Source organism: Haemaphysalis longicornis, unplaced genomic scaffold (assembly GCF_048455015.1).
Source record: "Haemaphysalis longicornis isolate Haplotype H1 unplaced genomic scaffold, Haemaphysalis longicornis Haplotype H1 scaffold_4, whole genome shotgun sequence".
Classification (NCBI taxonomy): domain Eukaryota; kingdom Metazoa; phylum Arthropoda; class Arachnida; order Ixodida; family Ixodidae; genus Haemaphysalis; species Haemaphysalis longicornis.
Genome location: NW_027526361.1, coordinates 47,454,585 through 47,473,561, shown reverse-complemented (window position 1 = coordinate 47,473,561; position 18,977 = coordinate 47,454,585). Strand labels below are relative to the sequence as shown.

General features: G+C 50.3%; 1 protein-coding gene across 1 annotated transcript in view; it reads left to right on the top strand.

Moving 5' to 3' along the window:
- Positions 1-18,977, top strand: part of LOC144180334 (uncharacterized) — a 184,605-nt gene that overhangs the window by 1,008 nt on the left and 164,620 nt on the right. The window lies entirely within an intron of this gene.

Sequence of the window (18,977 nt, the reverse complement as noted above, 5' to 3'; positions counted from 1 at the left end):
TCGTCACTGACGTGCAGACACCCGGTCGCTTTGCGGGCTTTCGTTTGAAGAGTGGTCCCGGCTTAGCAGTAATAGTTCGCGAACGCGAGCGCTCCTGCACGAGGGCGTTTGAAGACGATAATCTTTGTTGTGCCACTTGAACCCGAGAATTTCGCCCTGTCTCTATACTTGTCTCTGTGAGGGCGAGTGGTGAGCGTGAGTGCGAGTTAGTGCTTGAGGAAAAATATATTTTTTTTTGAGTGCGAGTGAGTTCCGTCAAGTTTTGCCATGGTATGGTTCATGCGCAGCAACTGACATGCCAAACAAATTCCGCACAACATAATGGGGAGTAATACGCGTACAAAAAAAAATTCCCCACAAACGTAAGCCTGCTAACGAACTTCGAAGGCGAAAGCCTAGCGTATAATCAGACTCCTACACCGCTATGCATCGTGCTAACGTCTCTTTCATTTTTTCGCCTATTGACGCGAGTCACTCTGGCAGGCAGGCTGGCCGCGCAATTGTGAAGGCAGCTTCCCCGCAGCGAGAGTTCTCTGCACCCGTTCTACGTGCCTGCGGCCCCGTGCACGTGTTACGTCGCACTCATCAGGTCAATTCTGGTTTCGGCCTCTCGGGTTAGAGTTGTGGTTAGCGCGCCTGCATGGCTGCTGATCTGGCGACCCGGGCTCAAATCCCACACGACGCGAATTTACTTTCCCTCTACAGCGGCGGCCGTTTCGGTATACCACTCGTGTTGACGCCGACGACAACGACGACGAGGACTACGACCACGACCGCTTCGTACGTTTAATAAGACACACAAGGCTTTCTCCTTAATAATTACGCAGTGATGGGTGGGCCTGGCTGTACTGGCAGTATTCGTAGCATGGTGTCGTAGCGAATGTCAGGTTAGGCTGCTGGCGTTATTACGCTTGGAATGAAGCGTGCAAGAGCGGAAGCCGCAGAACGACCGTTGTTATAACACTTCTCAAATCCCATGTGTAAGCGCGCGCGCTTGTACGTACGTACGTGCGTGCGTGCGTGCGTGCGTGCGTGCGTGCGTGCGTGCGTGCGTGCGTGCGTCTGGGGTGCGTGGCTGGGAATCAGCCATTCCAGTCTGGTGCCCTGAAAGAGGGGGAGATGTCAGCACTGGACTTTAAGCATTCAACCAGTATGGGACACGAAGCAGCGGTTTTGAAATGATCTCCTCACTGACTTAGTGTGATTTATTGCTGAAGCTGCGACTTCAAGATCCGGTATTCTTGGCTTTGTATTTTGTGCCGACCGGCAACAGCCATGCATGGTGGCATGACTTCAGGACAAATTGTCTCCGCCGGCCATGTTCCCAAGACCACCGGGGCAAAATGTTTGTACCACGCGAGTGTACCTATGCAACATAAGCTACGAAGCCACATATGACACATTCTATGCTGACATGGCTGTTGTGACGAAAGGGCTGGAAAGGAGTGTCGATTTTTTCGTCGTACTTTTTCGTACGCAGGTGGAAGGGGTCCGAAATTTTGTCACGGCCTAGGTGGACGTGACTTATGGGGAGATTACGGTTCTCTGTGCTTCCTGAAGGGGAAATGAGGTTGTAATGATGGGCGTTAATCGGCTCTAGATGGACACGGGATCAGCACTGGAGACATTTGTACCTGACCTGTGCAGAAGTATAATTATGCAATAATTGCGTACATACATGTTATTGTGTTCAATTAAATTTGTTTTCACGAATCAAAACAGTATCATGCCCGCCAGTTGCCCGCCAGGAGCGCGGGCAACAGCAGGTGACGGTTTTCTACAGTAGAAGTAGTATTGCTATCGCAGAAACCAGGCACCCATGCATTTTTTAGCAAAGGAGCAGTGCAAATAGCACATATGTATTGATGTTCTGTGTTATGTTTGCGTAATGTCTTGTTCTTGTTCAACAATGTTGTCAAATATGAACATTTGCACCGGACTCGAACGTTTCGATTTGGCTGTGAGTATATAAGAATATTGCGCAGATTTCGTTACACTTTGGCCGGGTGGATGAATCGAGTGACAGACAGACAGACAGACAGACAGACAGACAGACAGACAGACAGACAGACAGACAGACAGACAGACAGACAGACAGACAGACAGACAGACAGACAGACAGACAGACAGACAGACAGACAGACAGACCAAAATTTCTGGCTTTAAGCAGTCCAAGAAAGACTATCGTCTTTAAAATGCGAGGAGTCCGGTGAGTCCTCGAATGGTGCCACGCGAAGACTCACGCAGCGCGGGCGCGTCGCGATCGCCGCGGTGTGTCGTAAGACGTGGTTGGGCCCCCCACGTTGTGCTTGCATCCTGCGGTACGGCCGCGCCACGCGACCGCGCGCGTTGCCATCGCCGCACGTGCCGTGCCTCTTCTTCCCTCGCGGCTGGCCATCCATCTAGGGGGTCTCGCTCTCACGCGGCTGAAAGAAAGCGACGTTTACGACGCCGCCAGAGCACGGTCCACTTTCCGTTGTCGATCCCCGCAGGTCTTCATCCCTGAACGCTCGCCCAAGTGTGCCCGGGCCGCACAGTCGCCGGTAGGTCTCGCACTCCCAGCGTCTCTGTGGGCCTCAGTTGGATTTCAGCTGACCTTGTTGTTCGAGTGCATCGGAGGTCACTCCTTGCAATCGACGAATGCTCGGTATTCGATGCGACTACAGAGTGACCTTTTGGGAGGGGTAGAAAGGTAGGGTGGTTGCGGATCATTTAATACCCAGGCAGAAGTGGCACACTTTGTAAATTTACCAGGGAGAGTTCTGAAGGCATTTGGAAGGGAGGGAGGCGATAGTGACACCAGCACCTCCTACTCTCCTTCTCTTCTTCCCGCCACTGCTCGGATTCAATAACCGTGACTTAAATGTCTGTCTATTGCCATAACAGCGCTTACGGCGGGACGAACAAAAGGAGAAATAACAACGATTGTACCGCGTTGTCTCTCCTTTCCTGCGTCCCGTTGTGAGCACTGTTAAGGTTTAATGAATCGAGAATTATTGTGAAGAGAACTGTAAGTTTGCAAAGGGGCACAGCTCCACGCTTGGTCAACTTTTGAAGACGAAGACGCAGATACTGATCCGTAGCCACGCTCGTGTTGAGGTGGCTGCCCATTAAATCCATCAGAAAAACCAACAAAGATTGATCTCGTTTTCCCACATATCCTGCTGCCCTATAACATTTTTTGACACGAAAGTGTTTTATTCCTGGATACACCAAGAATTCCTCGACGTCATATCCGTCACGGAAATGACGCCAGTACAACGAAGCAAGAGGCCTGTAAAGGGTGCACCTCTGCACATAGGGTCTTCTTGCGGGGAAGCAACCTTTAATACTAAAGAGTACGTTACACTTGGGATTGTTCGTTTTCGGGTTTTATATTTTAACACGAAAATGTTCTATGCCGGGATACACCAAGATTTCACTGACATCATATCCGTCACGGAAATAGCGCCAGCACACCTGTGCCGAAGCGACCCGCCAGCACGACGCCGTTCGCCAAGCACACCCACAAGACAGCCGGCGACCCGCAAATCATGCTCAGCTGCAGATTTCGCTGCACATTTCACTTTCGCGTTTCACCGATTTTTATGACAGAGGAATCAACCACAGTTTTTTTGTGTGTGTTGGTAAGGCGTCATCACTTCCTGACTGTCCAACCTACACACCATATCGGCTGCCAAGAAATTGTCGAAGTTACTTCGGCCGGTAACCCCAGTCCCGTCACGACAAGAACTTTTCGATACCCCCCTCCCCCCTTCCTCCATCACCCCGTCCTCGCCCTACGTTCCCAAGCTGTGGCCCACCGATCAAGATGGGGCGGGACTTGTCGACCTGTCGCGACCAGACCACACTATCATGCCGACGCCCGTCCTCTTGTTCAGCGCGGCTCAAAGTGCCGTCACGTTTCTTTGCCGTCTTCGCAGGCATCTCTAATCATGGGCCAATGTTCCTACAGCTAATCATTTCCAAGCACGGGGCAGCAAAGACTTCTTCGCTTCTTTGTGGTTTATCCTTATCTCATCGCTCATCCCCAGTGTCATTGTCAGTGCATGCGGCTGCGGCCCTTGTTCTTGGGGCGATGGTCACCAAAGGGGAAATGGGCAGCCGAGTATCACAGTGCGCCATGCCCGTGTTAACGCGCGCGCGCGCGCACGCACACACGCACGCACGCGCACGCACGCAGGCACGCACGCACGCACACACACACACACACACACACACACGCACACGCACGCACGCACGCACGCACACGCACGCACGCACGCACATGCATAGTTTTACTCCTAGATTAACTGGAAGTTGACACCGTACTCAGGGGTCAAACGGTAGATAAATTCTCAATAAGTTGCAAGCTTCAGCAGAGCTTTAATTGCGCGGAACAGCGGAAGACCGGGTCTTATTAGGGGCTAAGACCCTGAGGGGCACGGGCTGTCGGAGTCCCATGTCGTCGTCCCATGTCGTCGTATCATGTAGTCACGGAACTCAAACAAGGGGGCTATCGTTGGCGCCTCGCGCTAGAACGTAACGCGCATTAAAAGAACACACCAGGGCACTCGTTTTCCAACGCCTCGCGTTTGAACGCTTCGTGTTTCAAAGCTGTATACAAGCAAAGCTGTATACCTCCCCTTCCCCCCCCCAGTGGTTCCATCTCAGTGGGCAAAAGCGCCAAGGCGCCAAGATTACACTTATACACTGCATGGTTCGCCCCTCCCCAGGTTTTACGTTAGTGGAGATGGCCCGGGATTTTTCCACAACAGTCGCTGAGTGTTTCAAGGATGCAGTCGGGCGACCGTATACAGCCCCCTCCCCCTTGCGTAAAGAAGCTCCTGCTTCGGCGCGCTGCACGAGTCACTCACGCGGGATCGGGAGAGTTTTTTACGCTCCAGCAACAACGCTGCATTTTAGTCTTTTTTCGTTCTCAACTGAGAGCAGGGAAAAACGATCGAATGAAGCGTAAAGCCGGAAGCAGCCCGGACTTAATGGCGACCGTGAGTGTTACGTCGCTCACTTTTCCGCCGGGCTCGAAGTGGGCAAATTTGGCGCGATGAAAGACGTTCGGGCACGACACCCTAATCAGTGGGGGGCCGTGACGGCGGCGGCTTCTGCCTTCCTCGGTGCGTTTACGCATCATGGCGTCGTAGGCAAGTCAGGTCCAGAGTCCGAAACAATGGGTCCGTCAGGGGCCTGTCCATCCCGGCGCTGGGCCAAATAACAGGTCTTGTAGGACCCGACGGCCAAGGCAGCCTTGACTGCTCACTTTGCGTGACCGCGGCCGACTGCGCGTATTGTGCGCGCTATCCGGCGTTCAAATCACGGCTTGGGGTCTACGTCATCATCAAGAGGGAAGTGGCACGATTGCACTGCTCTTGTTGGCCAATATTACAAAGAAACGTCAGCCAGGGATGTTTCTCCCGTAGCTTTGACGAGGAGCGAAGGAGAGTGGAGCGGAGCCTTCTAATTGTATATATCTCAGTGGGGATGGTTCAAAGCGCCGCCTGGCGTTTTCTCGGCCAACCTTGTCCATTATGCTCCGAAGTTTATGGTTTACTCAAGGAGAGCGGTTGCGCTTTGCGGGACGGCACTTGGTGGCAGTACTGATGACCTTTCTCTTAAGCATCGCCGTCGCATGCCGTTTTCTTCCGGGGAAACCGCCGTGTGACGCGGTGATCAAGCCCCAGGACCAATATATCGCTAAAGTCAGACTGTTGTTGCAACGGCTGTGACACTTCTACTTGATGATATACGGTAGGGCCGCCCATAGTCGTGGCTTTAGAAAAGAACTCGTCACGTGCCTGGAGGCCAATATACGCGCACGTACTTCTTTTTAAGTCCCCACCAGTCGTAATGGATAGCCAAGGTAGAAAAGTAATTGTGTGCGCAGTGGCCCTGCGCACGTACATGCGCAGGGCCACTGCTTGAGCAGCGGCGTTGTTCGATTTACCATTCCAGCTGCGAAAAAGCTGCCTTGTGCACAATTGTGTACAATTTCGTGTTCAAGTTCATCCAGGTCCGGTGTTGCTAAATCGCTTTTTGATGCAGTGATAGCATTTGCTCTTTAATGCCATGGAAAATCTCCCAGCGAACGATGTTCTTTATGCGTAAGCTTGCTATGACCACGCAGCAGCCGAAGGAACATTTTGAAATGGTCGTATTTCCCCACCCCACGCACGAGTGCCTAGTTTCCGAACGACGAATTTGTGTTTATTTGTCCACATAAGGTGCGCCGTTGTGTCGTCTTGGCGGCCACGTTGACTCGGACATGTGGCACAAGTACGGTCCTCTATTATAAAAGTGAAGTGTCCTTACTCTATTTCCCCAGCAAGGGTTGAGGCATGTTGCGTGTCGCTCTATGTTCCCGTTACGCGGTGAGCGTTGAAATCGCCGCCAATAACAAACAAATCACCGGAGTCATTCTTCCACACCGCGCAAGTTGAACGTCCGTTACAGACGTGGACGCTACCACAACATCGCGTTTGTGCAGGTGTCGAGCGGCGCTAGCTAATTCTTCATGGCATGTGCAAAAGCTCTGGAAATCAAGCGCGACGGCAGTTTACTATATCACCGCTGCTTTACCTGTTTAGCAGACCGACTGTGAAGACGCAACTCCGTCGAACCACCGGGAATGCGCTGGCACCACTGTATTGTGGGTTTCGGATATGTAACATAGCCGGGTATTAGGAGATCCTGATCTCGGGTCTCAGGATTGCGATAACCTGATCTAGAACGGTGGGGCTCAGCAGCGAATAAGGACTTCTGCTATCTTGCGAGCAAAGGTTCTATAATTCTATTGGAAAATGCACGCTGCGTGTCCCGGAGGTGGCCTGTCTGCTGTCGCACATGGGAGGGGGGGGGGGGGGGGGGGGGGAGGGGCTACTGTCTTTCTTGGATGCGCTAAAAAAGAGTTTTGGTCCACTGGAGCAGCTGTTTAAAGTAATTAACGATCGCATGCAGGGCCGCCGGAAATGAGTTCTGGCTTTGCTCGTGACTTGGTTCGTCTACACACTCATGCACGCACGCACGCACACACACACGCACGCACGCACACGCACACAGACGCACACGCACACACGCGCGTACGCACGCACACGCACAGGGAGTGCAGCATAGCACGCATGAAGCTACATTGCGAACTTGCGCAAGACATGTCAGGGACCCGTTTCGGGCTACCAAAAGTGCGGTGCCCCACGATGAACTATGTTGATCCGTGCCACAATATGAAACAATTTGCACATTTAGCGAAAGTCGACCCCAAACTATTTAATGGCCGTCCTTTGTGATTTGATGCGTGTCATATTGTCAAAAATTTGTTCTGGCTGCTAAAGGTAATCGAAAAACCCATATGATTGCCTTTTGTGTCCGGCTTTTCCCGCTTAGCTGCCGTGTTGAGCAAAAAGATGACGTTAGAACATGTGCTACCCAAGGAAATTAAACGTGCAAGTCATGCTGCGAAGACACCTTTTTGCATTGCCAGCAAGGTTTGGCAAAAAAAATAGGCGGGGTTGAAGAAGCGGGCGGGGGTGGGGGGGAGGGGTGAAGGAGGGAGGGGAGGGGGGGGTTTAGGAAGCGCTTCACCAAACCCTAAAATGCCGTCTCGGTCCCCCCAGGGTCCGCGGACCCCCACTTGATGGCCACTATCTTGAGGAATTACAAGATTAATGCATTAAAGTCGCAGCCGCAGTTCGTCCCGAGCTTTGAAAATAATTCAACTTCCGCTATCAATAGGAAAAAAAATGGACTTCAGTGTCCCTTTGGGTGGTCTGATTTGCCCTCATTCTTTAATCTATGGGGTTTGAAATGAGGTTAATATGCCCTACAAAGATAATATTACAACTGAAACAACTTCACTGCAGCGCGAAGCCGTTGCTACCATCTCAGAGCCGGGTGCATGTTTAGTTTGGAGGGAGTCCTACTGCCGTGACCTTTATCAGAAGGCGAGTAGCATCATCGTTATACTTACTCGTGTGTCCTGTCCAGGTCTCCCTGAGGGCAGGCGCGATAACGTGTGTCAAAACCGAGGAAGTGCTCGATGCAGCTTGAGATACCCATTGAAACGGGAGTTACACGGCACCGTTGTAAAACGTATCGTTCGTAATTTGCAACGCAAAAACACAGCCCCGTCTAATAACACGGTGTGCTTGACAGTTAGACGGGTAGAATGGCTGTTATCTCATAACTTAGGGCAGAGAAATGAAATCGGGGGACGGCACGCCAATTACTGTAAATGCGGCTCGTACCTACCAAAGAGCAATAGCCTCCCCCAATTAGATCCAGCAGCGTGATCGAATCCATCAGATAGCAGAGAAGAGCACAGATCCAATAACAGTGACGGAAGTGCAATGCGCGGTAGTTCATGATGCATTGAGAGGCACCTCAACCTTCGATCTTACGATGTATACTTCGACATTATTGCCGTTCTAACTTTAAGCGTGACAAAGTGCGTTCCAGCGGCATTCGATGGACCCGATTAAATTAGCCCAAAGCTGCTATAGGCAAAAAAATAAATAATAATAAACCTGCCGCCATAGTCGTGTCGCGAGTCCCATCCAGAGTCGCGCCGACCTCGAACGGAGACGACAACTTCTTTGGCGGTGATTTGTCACTTCTTTCGGCGGGGCCCTCTAGTACGGCTGACTGGGCGATATAGAAGTCGCGTCGTCCGCGACGACGCTCCCAAATTATGCCCGCTCGACTGCAGTTCCTCCCGGAGCGCGCGCTGGCGATTAGGGCTGGCGATATTCCGGCCGTGTGGATGTGCGGCGTGGGACGTGGATGGCCCTAAACTAAATTGAGTCGCCAGCCGAAAACAGGGACGCCGAGACGCCGACGACGGCGAGGCCACGACAGGGGGGCCTCCCATCGGCTCGATGGAGCGTGGACGGGCGCGATAAAATGTAAAGCGCGCCCTCCGCAAGCTGTTTCCTTCGCGCGCAGTCTCGCCTCTTCTTCGTCTTCTACTTCTCCCCGTCGTGGCGACGGGGGTAAAAGAAGAGGGCGTTCAGGCGGGGTCAGCCTCATACGTAACTCTGCCCCTATTTTGGCGCTTTGTATACGAAGCACGCCGTCCTGCGTTCTTCATCATTGTTGTCTTCTTTCGTTCTATCTACCTCGCCCAGAACGGCTGACAACAAAGAATAGTGATAATAAAAAGCCTGCGCTTCTTATGTGTACGAAAAACGTTAACTTGAAATACATAAAAACGCACCTAACAGTGTATATTACGTTTGTTCACGGGCCTAGGTGGGAGTTGTGGTGGAGTGCACCTAAGCATCAGAGTGCGATTAATATTTGTAAGAGTGGACCGACACATCGGCCAACTTGCCGGTGAACGCAATTTTGTGATTTGGTCTCGCGACTGGTTACAATGGCCGTGGGAAAGGGGGGGGGGGGGGGGGGGGGCGCCGCTTGCGACGGGGGACGGCTGATGCATGTGGTCGCAGGTTCGCTACTTTGCCACGGCCGAGGAGAGCCGGCGACTACGGCGGCGACTGCGTGCGTGAACTCAGTCGGTCGCCCCTGTTGTGCTACAGAGACACTTTGGGATGTACAACATGCGATAATAACGCGAAAGCATCAAACAAAGAAATTGCGCCCAAAATGGCCGGCCACGACAAGACAATAGAAGAGAAGTAATTGAGTTTAAAAAAAATGTAAATCTCTATCTGCATAAAAATAGAACCCAGGACTTACGGAATGAGTGTCGAGCAGCCATTCTCTACGACACTACGGCTCCGTAGCTCTATCTGGCGAAGTGACTGTATCAGAAGGTACAGTGACTGTATCAAGGCGTGATAATTTTCGAACAAAAATGAACTCGCCCACAGCGCTTTATCGTGGAAGATGGGGATACCGTGACGCACGCACGACGTCACGGCATCTCCGTCACATTCGTCATACGACATCTAGCGTGAAGCAGGATGGGCGATAGCATTCCGCATTACAGGTATTACGCGTGGAACAGAGTGGCAGATGGTTGACCCTCGTATGGCAGTGAATGTCACCCAGCGGATGAGGCGCAGGATAATGGTCCCTCTCAACGAGATCATGATCCCATTGTCGTGTTATCGGGTCGTATCATCATCGTGTCGTGCCATCTGTTCCTCACACTGACGAAGAGTGGATTGAGTGGGCGTACGCGCGCGTTTCAGCACGTATGAATACACCACGCAGTTGAAACTCGATTTACCTGAGCCACTGGGACCCGGGCATTACTTCATTAAACCGGGAACTTCGTGAAATCGAGAAAGCATTAAGCCGATGGGCATCTGCTTGGAAAAAAAATCATAGTTTATTCGCTAATACGGGAAATTCGTAAAAAGTGGGTTTTGTAAAATCGAGGTTCAATTATACTGTAGTCTTAGAAACTCCTTAAAAAAGGAATTGACAGTAATTTCTTTCTTTCCTTTTTTATTACGGGAAAAAACTGAAATAGCCGGCTTTCTGCTAGTTAAGATTAGTTTGTTGTTCTGTTTTTAAACAGCAACCCCCAACCTACTGATTTTGTCGTTTCCAGGGCTCTGTAGAGTCTCTTTCGACGCCGCGTAGGGGGCCACCGTAGCCTTGCGGGGGCCTCTTCAGTCGGACGGGCCAGGCTGACGAGTAGCTCAGCGGTCTGCAGCAGCAACTTCTCAAAAATGGAAAGAAAAATGGCGTCGTGAGAGCAGCACTGAGAGGGCGAACCGTGCTCATCGCCGCCCCCTTCCCCGTTAAAGCTCGAGGAAGACAGGTTGAGCCAATCAAAACAAAGAAGAGAGCAAAAAGAAAAAGAGATACAAAGAAACGAGACTCGGCTCTTTGCACCTCGACAGCGGCGGCTTGGCTCTTCACCAGAAAGGCCCAATCTCGTTGCCGCATCTCTCCGCGCCACCTGTTGGGAGGTCCCGGAGTTTAAAGGAGCCATGAAGAGAAAACACAAGTTTGGTTCATTCGAAAGATTGCCTCGTTAGAACCATAACGACACCACTTATAACGCAAACTTCGCTCAAATAAGCTACATAATTAGGAAAAACGGGAATGGTCATGCGACCCACCAGCTCATTTCCCGCAACAGAACCTATGCCGTCACATGGGCTAAGCTCTGCGATTGGCGGAGGCCGGCAAAAGCAAACGCATGTTAGGCAGGGCTTACAGTTTGCATAGCGAGCTAAATGCCCGTGAAACATACTGCACATTCTTTTTATGACAAAGAACGGTGGAGTAAACGGTTGAAGTTCCGAACGAACACGCAAGCGTGTGCGCCAATGCGTACGAAACAACCGCCTGGCCGAGCTCGACATTTCGCCGTCGCGCAGACGAATTTTCGGGTTCGAGGCGCTCTGACCTTGGAGGAAAAATGCCGTAAACACCGCGCATTGACGCTCGTATCTTTCTGGTCGAAGCAGAGAGCTCGCGCGAACGGCTTTCCATACACGACACCGGCCAACTGGCATAAGCGATACTGCTACTGAAGTTGAACTATTATTAACCGTAATAAAAATACGGCACATACGTACCAGTCTGTATTCGTCCGTGGCGACGGCGCTGACGAGGCAGCGGTGCCGACGGCAGGGCGTTCGTCTGTTGTGGCTATCGCGGAATGGTCGCTTTTCCGTCCACCGCGTATCCCACAACTCTTGCCGCTCGTGCACTTAGAAGCGTTGAGCGTTCAAGTGGTGTGAGGTTGTTAAATGCAAGCCCGAGCTCCTCGGCGAGAGTTTTGTTCTCCGGATCAGGCGATTCCATGACTAGGGCTGCGGGTGCACTAGGTTTTACTAGCATTTTTAAAATGGCCGCCGTCTCGGTCGACTCCCGCGTGTGGGTGCTATATGGAGTCGACATACTAAGTATCTGTTTCATGGACCGGCCCGTGTGACACCATTGCTCACGTCACCAAATGTGCAATTTTAGCGGGAGATTTAAAATTTTGGCTTAAATTGCCTTATTTCTCAGTGATAAAGCATCATTTGCTTCCGGGAAAGCGCTTGGGGTACTATGAAGCACCTAATCTTTCGAATAAAACAAACTTTTGTTTTCTCTTCATGGCTCCTTTAAGGGGAGCCGACTGCGAGTGAGGCCGTTAGCTCTGTCGAGACGACCACCGTCCGGACGTAGAAGAGCGCCGCAGGAGGGCACGATTGGTGGAGAGGGCACGTGAAAATGTTTCTTAAAGAGCACCGAAAACGTCGTTCCTTCCGCAACAGACAACGGGATCCTCTGCTGGCAGTTGGTTGTGCCGGCCCTCCTTGTTTTTCCATGTTGCGGTTATAAAGCGCATTATCCCTTGTCGGAATCTGGCTGCTCGCTTATTCCGAACACGGGTCAGTGATTCGGCACGCTTTGTATGCGGTTCATGATCACATTTGGCACTTGACAACTGACTTGTGCACGTGCTCGGCAATGACGCGTCCCTACAGCCGTGACCCAGCGTTCGGATAAGCGCCTCCTTGCGCTGCGCCAGCCGAGCGTAACACATTTCTGCTGCGTGCATTCCAGCGGCAATAGGTCGGCGTTGTTTTCTGCGCAAAATAAGCGCGCTCCTTTTGGGAAGGAAGTGGCACTTGGATTTTCTCACATGACCCAACACAGAACCTGCGATGTGAGCTGCATTTAACGGCACTGCGGGGTCTTGAACCGTGCCATAGAGACCCATCACGTCATGTAGGGTGCATATTCGAACATAATTTTTGTCCGCCGAAGAAAACAGCGACGAAAAAATGCTCTTAGAAAAAGTGGCATGTGCTCACATATCTTCATGAAATGTGACAATCCCATGCCGTAATCATCGCGTGAGCTCTCGTAGAGAAGGAACGACGTTCTTTGGTGTAAGGGGTTCGTCGTTCTCTTCTCCGATGTAAGGAGGGGCGTGGAAAGCGGGATTGTCATCCCCCAGAAATGGCAGTATTTGACTTGTCTCCACGGTAACGTGAGAAGGGATGTGAGGGGTAGGATAGTGGGGCCCGAGATAAAGTTGCGTTTACTGCCGCAAGCGGGAGAAGCGGAACGTGATCCAGCTCCTAAACGGTGTCTTTCGTACAGCTGCCTCTCGCTTTTGTGACCAGAGTAGTTGAGATAGGGAAGAAAGAGAGATATAGGGGCGTTTCATCCCGCTGTGCGCTAAGATGCGGGAGGAGAAGCGGGAAAGTTACGATGCCGCTCTGGAGGAAACCCGCTCCACAGCTGCATGAAAAGCGGAACGAGGTTATCGCGCGTCTCACGAGCGAGCGTTTTATTAAATAAAGTTTATTATCTCTCTCTTTCTCCCACCTTTTGCTAACGTGGGGAGGAAGCTCCTCCTCCTCGTCCTCGTCCTCCTCCTTCTTCTTCTTCTTCTTCTTCTTCTTCTTCTTCTTTTTCTTCTTCTTCTTCTTCACCACCACCACCACCACCATCATCATCATCATCATCATCATCATCATCATAATCGTCATCGTCACCATACCGGTCGTTTCCGCTGAAGGATGGAGGCCTCTTCCAAATATTTCCAGCCACTTCTATCGTGATTCTTGAGTTTGCCGAGTCCATTGTTTAACCCCAAAATTTTGTTACTTCATTCTCTATTTTTTCTTCAGTCTTACTCAATTCCGTTTCGGGTTTAGTCGTTCAATTCAATTCAATTCAATTCAATTCAATTCAATTCAATTCAATTTTTTTCTCTCAACATAATACAATGTCGATGGTCTCCCTGGCAAGGAAGCTGTTGCTACAGCTTGTCGAGGCCAGGGAGCCAAATTGGCAGCTCAATGACGACTGTACAATGCGATTAAAACAAGGAATACAGCATAACAGTACCTTTGAGAAGGCCGATAAACATCACGAAAAAAATAAAAACATTAAAATACTTGTATAGCGAGTTCGAACGCATTGGTTCGGCGTCACATAATTATATACAGGTAAAAAGAACAGACGAGACAATTCACGCATATTTACACAACAATGTGGAAAATTGAATTCAAAAACAATCATTTCCGACAAACGCATCACGTAAGGAAGCCCGTGTTAGTGTTCCGTAATTGTCGCTAAGTCCCTGTAATTTATTTAATATGCTTGGAATGTTGTATGCCAGTGACTGCCAAAGATAATTGGTTCGTGGGCGTGGAACGAGCCATTGTCCCGATCCACGAGTTGTATAAGTGCTAATTCGTAGATCTAGACCGCATAATTGTGTTAAGAATTGCTTATAGTTATCATTTGAAAAGTGTAACTGATATATCAGACGGTAAGAATAAAGCTGCCTAATATTGATTATTCTATGCTGCTCAAACAATTGCTTAGTCGGATGAAGATACGGTACGTTATTTATACATCTGATAGCTTTCTTTTCTAACAGCAGTGACGTGTTAATATTTTTCTTTGTTGTCGTGGCCCAAACTAACGTACAGTAATTAAGGTGTGACCGGAAAAGCGAATGGTATATTTGAAGTTTAATGTTCAGCGGGAAGAAATCGCGGCATCAGTACAATGCACCCACTGCGCATGACAGCTTTTTGGCCAGTAATTCAACATGGGCGTCCCATGTCATGCGGTGCGAGAGCACCACCCCCAACACTTTGTGCTGCTTAACAATGTCGATTTGCGAGGCCCCCAAGATCAAGTCTTCGGTTACATTTACATTTTTATTTTTAGGCGCGAATAAAATGCATTTGGTTTTCTTTAGCATTAATTTTTAAACAGTTGGGATGATCAACCCTTTGTTCGTCATACGCATGAAGTGTCCTGCCCTATTCCGCTTCTTTCGCGGAACTTGAACGAGAATGCGTTCGCCGCAGGTTGCTCCTTAATCCATAATACGGTTTTTCTATGCCAAAGTGTCATCCCTAGCAGTATTCTTTCTGTAAGGAGCATAAGGGGGACGGAATCTGGATTCTGACGCTCATCCAGGACTGAAACGCGGACGCGTACTTTAAGAAGTACTCTACTAAAGTTCCTGCTAAAAATAATGGCACCTAAAGCGTGGTCACGGGGCGTGACAAACTAGCGTAACCTGTAACGTCATTAGAGAGTTTTAGCATAGCGGCTAGCGGAGGCTCACGCTACGGTGGCGGGTTACCGGGACCCGACCGCGCACGCGCGGTGAGGGCGAGGAGGTTGCCCACATGTATACCACATGTATCGTTGCAAGAGCTAGTGCTTCACGGCACTGCACTAACGTCATGGTTGACCCTGGCACGGGTAGTGAATGCCCAATCACAACCCGAAGTGACATCTTTTTCGGCGACGATAACTAATGATACCATTCTTGTAGGCGGGAAGTCCCATTGGTCATTAAAGTGTATTCTAGCTGACCGTGATAAAGAGATGCGAACAATGATACAGAGGGCGTGAAAAAAAAACAGCAGGTGAATGGCGTGAATTATCCAGTGGCTACAGTGAGGCTGGAGGCAGAGATTTGATGAAGACACAGAAATTGAATTCTTAGCCGCGTTTTCGAATGAGCCTTGAAACTGCAGTGAGCATAGGTTACTAATGATGATAGGGATTCTCGTCCATCGGATAACAGGTGGAGCGTTTCCTTATTCAGAAGTTGCACACGCCCACGCTGCGAATGCTGATGGCGTCAACGCCATCTAGCTCGCTTTCATCGGGGGATGTGCCCGGCAGCGGATAATATTCAAAGTACAGGGCCACTCTCTAATGTACGTCGTAAGCTCGTGCTCCAGTTTGTTGAGCGACGCAGCGCTTGCATGATAAAATGCTTAGCACGAATGGACAGCTGGAATGAGGAGACGTTTCGCTTTCAGAAAACTGCTCTCCGTATACTGCGTAATAGCTCGTCAGATTGTCCCAAACTGCGGCTGTCCTTTCTTCATGCCCAGTCTCTTTTCTCGTAGCAAGAACAAGACAAGTGCATCGATAATGCTGTCCAACGCGGGCAGATTGCATGGGAAACCGTGCAGTTCAACAAGCGGGGTACGTCGCCCCGACAGCAGCCGAGCGGCTACCGGCCGCGGGAGGCCGGTAGGCAAACACCGGCGAATGGTGCGGTGGAAATCGGTTTCACGGATCGCGCATTATTCTGCCGTCGCCGTCTTCCTTCCGCCGCGCGTGTGTGCGTGGAAATCGGTTCGGCGCCGCTCGGAAAAGGCTAGACGCGATTGGCGGGCCAGATTGCTGTGACAACGGCGGCCTCGGCGCTGTCCGCGAGAAATAAAGGGGTGCAGGCAACGCCGTTAAGGTGACAAGGCCTATTCGGGTCCTCTCCAACCACGTTTTTCCACCCTTAGAGGCATGAGACTCTCCTATCTCGGATAGAGAACATTTTTTTTATCTTAGCCAATAAAAACATGGCTGAGTTTGGCAATGGCATCTCTCGCGCTCAAACAGCGGGAGCTTTAATTACCATGTAGGCGACGCTAAGATGGAATGAAAAAGCGGCAAGACAGAGAATCGAACTGAAGCATGGCCATAAGGAAGCTGCGTGAGACGCTTGAGCACCGCTTGTTTCGCGTAGAAGCGGGCTCTGTCTCCTAATGATCTCGAACTCCTCGTTTATTTGGGCAAAGGGCGTGCATTGTGGGTCAGATGAAATGCTTCCCACGTGAGTTTCGCACTACTGATGCGTTTACATACAATTACGACCGCATTTGTTTTTCAGAGGGAAACCCGCCGGGACCTTTCTATTTCTTTTTTTTTTTTTCGAACAGCATTCCTAACAAGTACCTTTCTCAGTCTGGCCCTCTGTACCGATGCGAAAATTAGGGCAAGCTGGGCTTATCCAGGAATCTTCTCTTTGCACAAAAGCAAAAGGAGATTGGCTCCTTGATTTTTAATACGAACGCATCAGGTGGCTCAACGCGCTAGAAAGCCGCTGTCCCATAAATTCCGCACATAACTTTCCATTGGTTGCCACGCTGTATATAGCTCATTCCTCATAAATAAAACATAAAGAAAAGGGGCGCCTATCCGTTGCTAGGCAACGCCTGGGCATGCGCACAGTTCAGCAGAAGCCGCCAGAATCTTCGCCCTCCAGCCGCTTTTTTTTTTTCGCTTAGAGGCGCAGCAGTCACAAGCGAGCCACGATGTAACGGGTGAATCATCACTCTACGTGTCCTCATTGACATCACCAAAGTCATATATTAAAATAAAGACAAACCTAGCTCTGTAGTTCGAATGTCTTGGGTTGAAAGGGCATTCGAGAGAAGGTTGGCTTTTCCGCAAAGCGTATTTTGCTGACATACAGGGACAGGAAGAAATTCCGAAAAGTAAACCATACGCAGCTTCGCTGTAAAAAGAGTACGAGTGCCTGAGATAAAGAAAAACATGGGTAGACTAAAAAAATTCGGTATGTGTGCTGGTGCATCTCACATAAACAAGTACAGGACTAAATAAAACGATTAGCGATTAGTTCTGACACCAGAGTTCGTGGAGGATTCTCGTAGGTGCTGTTGTCGAAGTATAACGTAGAGGAAGATTAAGGCTGCGGCCTGTCTGTCTCGAGTGGTGTACAGTTGTTCAGCGACGGTATTCGGGTTCGCTCAGACCGCGCACTATTTCCTTCGTGAAAAAATAGTTGGCCTCGAAAAATAATTGTTTCTTTCGGGTCACAACCCCATCACCGCTACGAAGTCCGGAGCCGACCGCTGCTCCCTGGCTGCCCGTAGGAATCCTCTGCATGCAGCGTGACTTTGACCGCTCTGCTCCCGACACTTGCACCGCTGTTCTTGCACCGCTGCTTGCACAGCTGTTCTCTAAGTTTTGCCAGCCGCCCCGCATTTGGGAAATTCGATGGCCGCGCGCCTCCGTTGCTTCAACCTTCTGACCTATTCTCCGAGGTGCAACCCTTTGGGTCGATACGGTGAAATGTAGAAACCCTCTGGTTCTCCAAAATGTCTTTCCTCGGTCTAAAAGGGTGAGAACAGAAAAAACCGAAGAGGCGGGCACAAATTTAATGACAGTGCACTGCTGTAAATACATATCAAACAATAAAACGACACTCGGTAGAACTTATGAAACTGAAGAAGGTGTAAGAGAGTTTGAAACTACTAACCCTCAAATCAAGCTCTCAAAAATCTTCGACACTTATCCGGTACCTGAGATCGACTAGGCTGTCTCGAAGCGTGTGGTGTCCCGATGTGGGAGATGATTTTTGGGCAGAGTCCCCTCTGATCTGGGTGATGAGCCGTGGAGCCGAGGTCGTGTCTCTAGGCTCCTTTGAAGTGAGATTGGCTTTCATAGTTCAAACACGATCGATAACAAGACTTGCTGCGAGCTAGGCTAAGTACGAAGATGTCCACAGATGACCATTCTTCTATAGAAGAATCGTCATTATTCTGTAGAAGAATGGTCGTCTACGAACATGTTAGTCATCTACGAATGGCCATCTACGAACTGCTGGCTCCGCAGTTCAGGAAAATAGCAAACATTATATGTTCGCTTTGCTCAGTATAACGGTACTCGTGAGCCCGACGCTTTCCCGAACTGTGTATCGCATCCCCGCACGCCATCGCCGATGCCTGACACATGCCGACCGCTTTGAATTTTCCCCGACTGTTTTCCTGATTCCCCAAGCCCAGAATTATACACAACTCACCATGAAAAATTAAATTATCTTTCAAATCTTTTTAAGTAGAAGGGGACTCGACGTGCGATTTCGCACATGTAACTTCTGCCACGTTACGCCGCGTAAAGGGCACTTACCTCGAGTATAGAGCGCCTATATAGAGCTTCAGGAGAGTATCGACGACGGAAAGGGCTTTAAACGACCCCCACCCACTTCGTATCCAAAACGATTTCCCTCTAACGTTCGTCCAAAATAGCGCCTTCTCAAAACAAAACGCTCACTTCCGCATCCGTTTCCGCGCCCAGCCCCGCTACTTTTCTGTCAGACGTCAGCTACTCCTTTCGCGTTTCTTCTTTCTCAAGGGAAGCGAAGGGACTGATGCGCGTCGAGAGGGTGACGGGCGTGACTTCGTTGTCAACGGCGGGGGAACGTTCGTTGGAGGCAGATCTCTGTGCCTTTTCGCTCCGGGACACGTCGGGGTAGATCTCAGCGCTTTCTTTCGTCG